Below are 10,685 nucleotides of genomic sequence, written 5' to 3' on the forward strand. Positions count from 1 at the left end.
CTTCTGCTCTAAAATGACCACCGTTCCCTGTGACGTCCAAATCAGGGGAACTGTGGTTTCTTTAAATGTTAAGCTATGGTTTCAGAACAAGACAGGATCTGAAACCATGGTTTGATCCTGGTTTGTTCTTACTAAATGATAGTTTAAAGTTTCAACTTGTTTAAACTATAAACAAACCACAGTTACCTGAGTTCAGACACAAAGGGGAACTATGGTTTGTTTAAAAGCAGCAGGATTGCTTCTGATCTCCTCCTCACAGTTGCAAAAGAGGAGGAGAGGGGAAGCACGTGTGCCTAAGTCTAAGATGTGTGTTTCTTCATGTAACAGGAAACCATGGTTTCCCATTATGTCTTAACAGGGGTACAATGATTTCTGTGACATGGGAGGTTCATGACAATTGGCCCTTCTAGTCTGCATAAACACTTCTACTTTTTAGCTGCTGGGTATGAGTATACACAAATGTATACTCATAATGTGTCTGCAGCAACATCAGCAAAGCTGCGCCATAACTTACATGCGAAGAGCTTTTTCTCTGTCCAGGTTTCCCTTTATTGTACCATTTGATTATTAGTATTTGAATTGTAAACTCTCACTAGACCTCCTACTATTAATCAATACAAGCTAAATTTGGTGTGCAAAGTTAATTCCAACATTTGGACCTAGTCTGAAGCAAATACTTATTTAAACCAGTCTGCACTTGATTAATGTTAATACACTGTATTTTTAACTAAAAACGGCTGCTATTTTATTTGTTAGATCTTATTTGCTATTTGAATGATTTATGTATTGAGCATTGTTTTTAGGGTTTGAATATATATGCTGTATTTTTTATTAAGTTGTAATCTGCTTCGTGAAGGTTTTTAACCTGACAAGTGGGCTATAAATCTGTTACATAAATAAATAATAACAAAATGCCTGGATATATCGATTTCAACATCTTCGAGCATAATTAAGTTGGTCATTAGCATACAACCAATCATAATAAATCTTCAAAGCATCTTGTATGGCTGTGCTTTTCAATTGCCTCACCTACTTTCCATTTAATTGTACATGGTTTCCTCCTGAAGAAGTGATGCAGCATGCAGTATATAGTTTCTGTATGGCTTAGCAAATCTTCTGTAAATTGGAATAGAATGTGCGGGGAGGGGTTGGTCCCCTGCAGCGCTATAAATAGCTCTAACTGGCGTTCAACAGTAACTAGGCACCTACACGAAAAAAGCATACTTTATGTACAGAGTGAGGTATTCAGACAACTTCCATGAGCAGATTAATCAGTAAATGCAGAATTACTGTTCATTGGACAGATGCTAACACATCTCTGTACTACTCCTTTTTACTCAGGGTTTTGGTTTTCGCATCTTGAGTAAGATCCCAACTCTATACATGGGTAAGAAAGCACAGCATTAAGCACAGCTGCCCCAGTATCAGCACAAAGCGACCCTATGCTTGGTGCCCTCTCTACTGGTACAGCAGCTGACACTCTGGGTAACCGGTGCTGGCATTCTGGTGCATTGGAAACTGGCATGAACTGATTAAAGAAGGGGCTTCCACTCATCCTTAGCAAATGATTTAAAGACCTTGGGAGGAGCCCCAGGAAAGCAGGGTGGTAGATGGGGTAAGTCCTGAAAGGTAGACAGGATTGGTCTGATTTCTTTGTTTCATATAGGATTCTGCTATAGCTGCTGTAGTTGAAGCCTTGGCTTACATGACAACATCCATAATCACGGGTAGTATTAGACTGCTAAGGAATTAAGACTGCAATCCCTGAACCACTCTCAGAATGCTCACTTTTATTTTACTGATTAACTGGACTTGTAGCCCTCCCCATCCCAAGGGCTTCAGGTGGGTAAGAATAAGCTCATTATTTTTCCCTGATCTTCCTCTATCTCTGGCCACGTAAAAAGCCACTGCTTCTGGAATACCTACAAGCTGTGGTTGCTGCGGCTGTATCTGTGGGCACACTGGGGCACTCATTTCACATTGGCTAGGCTAGTATCCAAATAACATTTGGCAAGAGGGTCAAGCTAATAATAGGCAAGTAATAGGCAATCAGATGCTGCCCGTATTTCAGCGGAGCAATTAGCATTCATCCTAATGGTATGAAACAGTGGCTTGTCTGTTCTGAGGTAAGCGTACATATGGACAGTAATTGCCTTCATACACAGATGACAGATTTTGCTAGATATATGTAATGGCATCAATGGGACACTAATATTAGATAATGATCTCCTGGGACTGGATAAATGCCAAGGTGAACTAGCGATGCATTTGTTATTTTTTCATCGCCTTCTCTTCATTGCCAGTGTGTTTAGTTTGCGACCATCAGATACTATTATTTCAGCCTTGCACATTAAAGCTTATTTTATTCATTATCCAACTCTTCCTCCAAGCAGCCAGGATGGAGGACATGTGATTATCCCATTTTATCTTCACAACAACCATGTGAGGTTGGTTAGGGAAACAAAGCGTGACTGGTCAAAGGTTATTCAATATGCTCTGTGGCTGAGGGTGCAATCTTATGAAGATAGAGTATCCAAAGCAAGGTGGCTGGAGTGTGGAGATGATCTTTGCCTCTGCTCTCCAGCTGCCTTGCATTTCGGCTAAACAGGCGATTTCGCTCATCTAGCAGCGGCATTTTGGAGTGCAAGGGAAGGGGGCTGGGAAACGCTGGAAATGGCTGATGCCCCAGTCTCCTCCCTGCTCCTGCGCTCTTTTCCCATCTCTGCTCCTGGAGTCGTAACCAGAACTGTGCTGGCTATGAAGGGGAAGAAGAAGGGGTGGGCAACACCATTTCTGGGCCTGTTTCTGACCTCAGAGCCCAGAAACCAAACAATCCTATATGTCCCGTTCCCCGCCCACCGATTCTGTCTAGGGGCCATAAGATTGCCCTCTGAGTTAAGATTTGAACAAAGATCTCCCCAGTATAATTCCAGCAGTGTCCATGACATAACACTGGCTCTCCTCCTGCTCCAATCACCTAAGCTACCCTACCGTGTTCCTACTCCTATAATGCTCCACTGCTGTCAGGGTGGAAACTGTGCCGATAGAACCCCAGAGCAGTTCTGATTCTGAGGAGGATCAGCAATCCGTGGGAGAGGAGCCAGCTCATCCCTCACAGGCACAGCAGCTGGCAGAGATTCCTCCTGCCGGCATTCCTGAGATAGTTATCCTAGCAGTGAGAATGCGAGGGAATGGGGCTTGCTAGACGCTCGACGCAGACAGCGACGAGCGATGGAGGGCGCAGAAAGGAGGCATAGCACCCGTTTGGCACGCAAGCAGCAGCTGCCTTCCGTGGACCCAAGGGAAAGAGGGAGGATCTCTCCCTAGCCCATAAGTTCAGGGACTTCAAGTGACTCTCCTTCAAACGGGGATCAACTGCCTACTCGGAGCATAGGCTACTCTGCTGTTCCTTGCTTAGTTGCTGGTGATTAGCATCTGAAAGAGTCATTAAGTCGTAAAAGGATTAAAGCCTTGAAAAGAATCCTTTTGTCTGTGTCTTGAGTTGGCTATTAGAGTGTACTGAAAGAGGCCGCTAGGGCGCTCCTGACAACTGCTACCCCAACTCCTGCTCTCTGAGCACCATTGCTTATTCCCACTGTGCTCCACTGTCCCTTAAGCTCCTATTATCATCTATCCCTCATTTCCTAAGCTTCCAGAAGGCAGGGAGGGAGCCGGTATAGCACCACTAGCACTGCGCTGTATTTGTATACAGCCTTAAGAAAGTCAGCCTGTGTTAAGTGGGGTTGTGTTAGGGAAACTATGCTCTCTGTCTCCTTCTCCCACACTTAGAGCTTAGAACACTGTGCTGTGTTATGGAGGCTACACAGGAAGCTCTATAGTCTAACCTTAGAGATATGGGATCTGGAAGAGAAAGTCCCATTCCAAAACTACACGTACAGTTGAGTGTGTGTAGTTCAGGCAGAGGGATCAAGCAGCATTCTACCATTATACGATCAAGACAATTCGTCCCAACTAATTCTCTTGGCACAGAGAAACTACATGGTGACCAGTATAAGCTGGCCATGTTTCAGAAGAATTCAGTATAAAATGTCTGCGACGCAGCAGTTCAACACATTCCCCTTGATATGGAAATTTCTCCTATTTGTGACAATTATTTGTGCATTCATAACATGCCTTCTATCCTTCCTTTTGCCAATTTAAATGTCCATAAAAATAATGGAAACTGCAGGGGTCTTGTTTGGTGAAAATCAATTATGTCTTTACAAAAATATGCAGGTTTTCATTTAAGTCAACGATTTAAGCGAAAGCAAGTCATAAGAACATAAGAACAGCCCTGCTGGATCAGACAAAAGGCCTATCTAGTCCATCAGTCTGTTTCCCACAGATGCTTATGGGAAACACACAAGTAGGACATGAGTGCTACAGCACCCTCCCTCTTGTGTTCCCCAGCAACTGGTACACATAGGCGTACTCCTTCCGATACTAGAATTAATATATAGCTTATGAATATACATTGGAGGTGATGAATAGATTTAAGGGATTAGACCTGACAGAGTGCCTGAGGAACTATGGACGGAGGTCCGTAACATTGTTCAGGAGGCAGCAACTCAATCCATCCCAAAGAAAAAGAAATGCAAGAAAGCAAAGTGGCTGTCTGATGAGGCTTTACAAGTAGCTGAGGAAAGAAGGGAAGCGAAAAACAAGGGAGAAAGGGGAAGATATATCCAACTGAATGCAGAGTTCCAGAGAATAGCAAGGAGAGACAAGAAGGCCTTCTTAAATGAACAATGCAAAGAAATTGAGGAAAACAATAGAATTTTTCAAGAAAATCGGAGGGATCAAGGGAATGTTTTGTGCAAAGATGGGCATGATAAAGGACAAAGAAGGCAGGGACCTAACAGAAGCAGATGAGATTAAGAAGAGGTGGAAAGAATACACAGAAGAACTATACAGGAAAGATCTGAATGTCCCTGATAGCCATGATAGTGCGGTCACTGAACTTGAGCCGGACATCCTAGAGAGTGAAGTCAAGTGGGCCTTAGGAAGCGTTACTAACAACAAAGCTAGCGGAGATGACAGTATTCCAGCCGAGCTATTTAAAATCCTAAAAGATGATGCTATTAAAGTGCTGCACTCAATATGCCAACAAATTTGGAACACTCAACAATGGCCACAAGACTGAAAAAGGTCAGTTGACATTCCAATGCCAAAGAAGGGCAACGCCAAAGAGTGTTCAAACTACCGCACAGTTGCGCTCATTTCACATGTCAGCAAGGTGATGCTCAAAATCCTACAAGCTAGGCTTCAGCAGTATGTGAACCGAGAACTACCGGAAGTACAAGCTGGGTTTCGAAGAGGCAGAGGAACTAGAGATCAAATCGCCAACATTTGCTGGATCATGGAGAAAGCAAGAGAATTCCAGAAAAACGTCTATTTCTGCTTCATTGACTACGCTAAAGCCTTTGATTGTGTGGATCACAACAAACTCTGGCAAATTCTTAAACAGATGGGAGTACCAGACCACCTTACCTGTCTCCTGAGAAACTTGTACAAGGGTCAAGAAGCAACAGTAAGAACTGGACATGTAACAACCGGCAGGTTCCAAATTGGGAAAGCAGTATGACAAGGCTGTATATTGTCACCCTGATTATTTAATTTATATGCAGAGTACATCATGAGAAACGCCGGGTTGGATGAATCACAGGTCGGAATTAAGATTGCCAGGAGAATTATCAACAACCTCAGATACGCAGACGATACCACCCTAATGGCAGAAAGCGAAGACGATCTAAAGAGTCTCTTGTTGAGGGTGAAAGAGGAGAGTGCAAAAGCTGGTTTGAAACTCAACATTAAAAAAACTAAGATCATGACATCTGGCCCCATCACTTCCTGGCATATAGAAGGGGATGAAATGGAAGCAGTGACAGATTTTACTTTCTTGGGCTCCAACTTCATCGCAGACAGTGACTGTAGCCATGAAATTAAAAGACACTTGCTCCTTGGGAGGAAAGCTATGGCAAACCTAGACAGCATAGTAAGAAGCAGAGACATCACCTTGCCGACAAAGGTTCGTATAATCAAAGCTATGGTTTTCCCAGTAGTAATGTATGGCTGTGAGAGCTGGACTATAAGGAAGGCTGAGCGCCGAAGAATTGATGCTTTTGAACTGTGGTGCTGGAGAAGACTTTTACGAGTCCCATGGACTGCAAGGAGGCCAAATCAATCAGTCCTAAAGGAAATCAACCCTGACTGCTCATTGGAAGGACAGATACTGAAGCTGAAGCTCAAATATTTTGGCCACCTAATGTGAAGAGAAAAGTCACTGGAAAAGACCCTGATACGGGAGAAGATTGAAGGCAAAAGGAGAAGGGGACAGCAGAGGATGAAATGGCTAGATAGCATCACCGATGCAATGAATATGAACTTGAGCACACTCCGGGAGACAGCGGAGGACAGGAAGGCCTGGCGTGCTATGGTCCATGGGGTCATGAAGAGTCGGACATGACTTAACGACTGAACAACAACAACAATCATGACTAGTAGCCTTTGATACCCTTATCAACCATGAATTTGTCTAATCTCCTTTTAAAGCCTTCTAAATTGGTGACCATACAACATCTTGAGGAAGCAAATTATATCAATTATGCACTGAGGGAAGAACTGCCTCTTTTGTCTATCCTGTAACTCCCAGCATTCCTCTTCAGGAAGATGGCCACTGCTAGACTGAGGAGAAAGTCTGTAGCAGCTGAAGCTGGTAACTTAGGAAAGGAGGGGGTGGAGGAGGGACCGTTTCTTGCGTCTATGCATGAGTATCCCTGTGCAGGGAGGGTGTGTGTGTGTGTGTGTAAGGTGCATGTGGGGGAACATGCGTGGGAGAACTGCCTGAGTGAATTTGTCTCAGCCTTAACTCTGCTCTTAAACTGATCCTATATATATGTATATATTACAGAGCTGCTTAGCCCACGCCTGCCTCCTTGAGGCTTTTTGCAAAACAAAGCACAAGTGCAAGTATAGGCATGTGCCAAAAGAAATATGCAGTGGCATTGCAGTGGAGCCTTCCACTGCAATGCTGGCCACCACCCCTACCACCACACCCCCACTATATATGCATTCCTTGAACTTGGAAACATGTGAAGAGAACTTCTTCCTGTATCCCTTTCATACACCATAGTCCAAGGGTGTTGAACCTCGTTCAGGATAAGCACCAAATTCCATTTTAGGGAAGTTCTTGGGAGCCACATTCCAGTGGCAGGCTGGGCCAAAGACAAAAAGGCCAGGGCCCAAATACCAGCATATTTTAGCCTGAAGCTCTTACTGCTATAAGGAGAGGCATTTCAACCTTTTAGAATGGGGGAAAATGCACAAAAGCTGGAAAACCACCAAACGATTGGTGGTCAGGAGAAAGGGGTGGGGCCAGAAGTGGGCATGGCCATCTGGGGAAGCCAGGAGGGCCAGATTTGGGCCCCATGCCTGAGGTTCTGCACCACTGCCATAGACTCTCCCAGACTTGCAAACTGTGGTGTAAAAAAAAAACAACAGAAGTAATTCTGCACATTGAAAACATTCCCCTTAATTTTGCCATCTAATTTTGATTAAATAATTTTGATATTCTGATTGTGAGTTAGAAAGTTTTATTTTATATACTGCAGTATTTGACTTCCTCTTTATTACTTAAATGGACTGTCCCTTTTATTTCTAAAAATTCTCTTTTATGCAATATAAATTATTTTATGACACTGGAAGAATTCCAAAAGGGCACACTATATTCCTATGACACGATAAATTTTTGATACAATTTCTAATCAATAGTGCATGCATCACTTTGTGCTAAAGTTAGGAATCCCTGAGCTGTATTTTCCAGTGTTTAATGTCAGTGGTTCAGATTCTGCTCTGTTACAGAAGCATAAATCCAGAAAAAAATTGGGCCATGTGTGTATTAAGCTGAATGCAGACTGGCATATTCAATCTTTATCAATAATATGTTAACTACATGGAAACTGTGAGCATTACCTAACTTCCATCCACCCCCACCCAGCTTATAGTAGAACAACAAGAAAGTGTGCTGAGATTTTAGCAAATATGTCAAGAGGAATGCTTTAAAATATGCTGCAAGTAGCTTAAACTGATTCCTTTGGTTGTATTATTATTTATTTCAATGTTACTCCTATCAACAACATTTATATGCTAAATCAAAATGCAATTGTCTTGTGTTTTCTTGAATATATCTCCTCATTCACACTCAGGTGTTCCTTCTCTAATTGCAGACTTCATAGTCTGTAGTGTTCAAACCCTGAGGAAAAGCAGAGGGAGGTGTATGAACCATAGCAATCCCTACACACCTGTTGCTAAGTGACAGTCTCACAATAACCATAGGTATAAATATGAACACTTTGATCAGATGGACAAAATCTGAAATCATGATCAGCTCGTACAACTTACATATGCACTCAAATCTGAAGGTCTACAAAGGTGGAAGTTATTTCTTGATCTAAGCCAGGGTCACATCTGTAGACATGAAATGGCAACAAATAGCCTCCAGCAAGTAAATTTTAAATATTTCACCACGGGGGGGGGGGGGGACACAAACACAGTGGTTTGGATCCAGACTTAGTCATGCTTACAGTGAATGCTGTAAACCAAAGAGGGAAAGGCTACTTACAACAAACCGAGAGAAAAGAAATACTGGATCAAGAATAAGCACTGTACAGGGTATTTTAAGACCTTCTCCAGAGCCTCTGATGCTAGTGCCTGAAAGTTATTCATGACAAAGTTGTCCCACTAATTTCAATAAAAGGTGTCCCCAACCAGTCATGTCCGACTCTAGGGTGCGGTGCTCATCCCCGTTACTAAGCCGAAGAGCCAGCGCTGTCCGAAGACACTTCCGTGGTCATGTGGCCGGCATGACTGAACACCGAGGTGCACGGAACGCTGTTACCTTTCCCGCCGAGGCGATACCTATTTATCTACTTGTAATTTCTTGCTTTAGAACTGCTAGGTTGGCAGGAGCTGGGACTGAAGACGGGAGCTCATTCCGTCACGCGGCACTCGGGTCTTGAACTGCTGTCCTGCCGACCTTCCGGTCTGCAGTTCAGCGTCTTAACCACTAAGCCACTGCAGCCTTCAATTTCAATAGGTCTCCTCTAAGCATGACTAAGTTGGGATCCAACCCAGTGAGATTCACAAATCATACAGTAGCATACCTTCAACAAAAGTGACTCAGCTTGCAATCCAGCATTGTCATCCATTTACTCAAGCACAGCCCTCCTATTAAAGTCAGTGGGCCACATGAGAGTAAGCAAACTATGATCTTGATTTGGAGTGAAGTCCCCAGGATTGGGCCAGTTAAAGTGGTTTGTGTTTTGAACTGCATTTGGTCTGTACTTTTATTTATAACCTACCCACCCACTTCCAAATCTTATTGTCTTTATAATCTGCCTGCATTCACCTGCAACCCTCTGCAAGAAGAAGCACCTACTCTGACATACACTTTCATGAACGGGTCAGATCTTTCAGGCACTAGCATCAGAGGCTCTGGAGAAGGTCTTAAAATACCCTGTACGGTGCTCATTCTTGATCCAGCATTTCTTTTCCCTCGGTTTGTTGTAAGTAGCCTTTCCCTCTTTGGTTTATAGCATACAATGATACGCCCCTTGAGGTTAAGTCCTTCCCAAGGTGCAAACAAGCCACTTTGAGCCATGGCTGCCCTGTCATGCAAAAGTGAAAAGCACGGATCATGTCCTCGGCACGGTTGCAGTCTCTGTACATATCTTCTCGTGTCCGATGACCCAAGCTGGGAAGGAGAGGAAAGGGGAGGGAGGGGAAGGGGGTGGGCAGGCGGCTGTTGCTGGTCGTGGAGCATAAACCCAACTTTGCTTTGAACACCACTGTGCAATGGACGTGTTTCCTTGGAATTCGCGGGTCGCACTCCAGCCCTAATAACTAGATCTCTGGGCGAGATGAAATCGAAATAACGACCCATGACTGATACTATGGCAGAGAGAATAGAGTGTATTTCCTGGTTTTCTTAAGGGCACAGCTCCCCATTAACCCCTTCGACTCCATGGCAGACACGGATCGCAGGAAATCTTTTATCGTCTACACCCCCGCCCTCTCCCGGTAAGCCCCAGATGCCATCGAAGTCGCGGTTAATGCCTTCCTGGGATCTTTCAGGAGCTTAACTTGATTGCCACACACACACACACGTCAGGTGCTGCTGGCTTCCAAAAAGCCACCTCTAGCTGCTGCAGTCCGGTGGAAAGAGATTAGGGACAGACCGAGAGACAGAATATCCAGTCCTTCCCAACCCCACCTCCCAAACATGACAAGGGGGGGAAATCGCATTGTATACAAAGCGTAATGGGAAGTGCCGCGGCAGATTTCGCGCAGCCCAGAGTCCCTGGGAAGGAGCGTGGTGTCAGTCACTTACAGTACAGCTTCCAGCAGCAGCAGCAGCAGCAGCAGCAATATGTCTCCCTACGCCTCTCACTCCCCTCTTGGCTCAGCCGCTGTGTGAACTGGAACAAGTAGACAGTCTGTGTATGGAAGCCCACAATGCACAGCGAAGCGCTCGTCACGTCACATCCCCTCCCCCCCCTCCTCCTCCTCCGCGCCCGGCCGGGCCTGCTCGCCTGTCGCGCTCTCGCACGCACACGGTCCGGCAGGCAGCGCCGCGCGCAGCGGAGTCTTCAGAGGCGCCTTCTTCGCCCCGCCACCCGCTCCGTTGT

The 10,685-nt window shown here is 44.7% G+C and overlaps 1 protein-coding gene across 5 annotated transcripts in view; it reads right to left on the bottom strand.

Moving 5' to 3' along the window:
* MACROH2A1 (macroH2A.1 histone) overlaps window positions 1-10,461 on the bottom strand; it is a 73,274-nt gene extending 62,813 nt beyond the window's left edge. For all 5 annotated transcript variants that reach the window (XR_014788398.1, XM_084838940.1, XM_084838939.1 and 2 more), the window contains exon 1: window positions 10,388-10,461. The gene's annotated coding sequence lies outside the window, so the exon portion shown is untranslated. The remainder of the gene's footprint in view (window positions 1-10,387) is intronic.
* Window positions 10,462-10,685: the final 224 nt, after the last annotated feature.

Source organism: Heloderma suspectum, chromosome 2 (assembly GCF_057233095.1).
Source record: "Heloderma suspectum isolate Gila_16-S chromosome 2, 16-S_ref, whole genome shotgun sequence".
Taxonomy (NCBI): Eukaryota; Metazoa; Chordata; class Lepidosauria; order Squamata; family Helodermatidae; genus Heloderma; species Heloderma suspectum.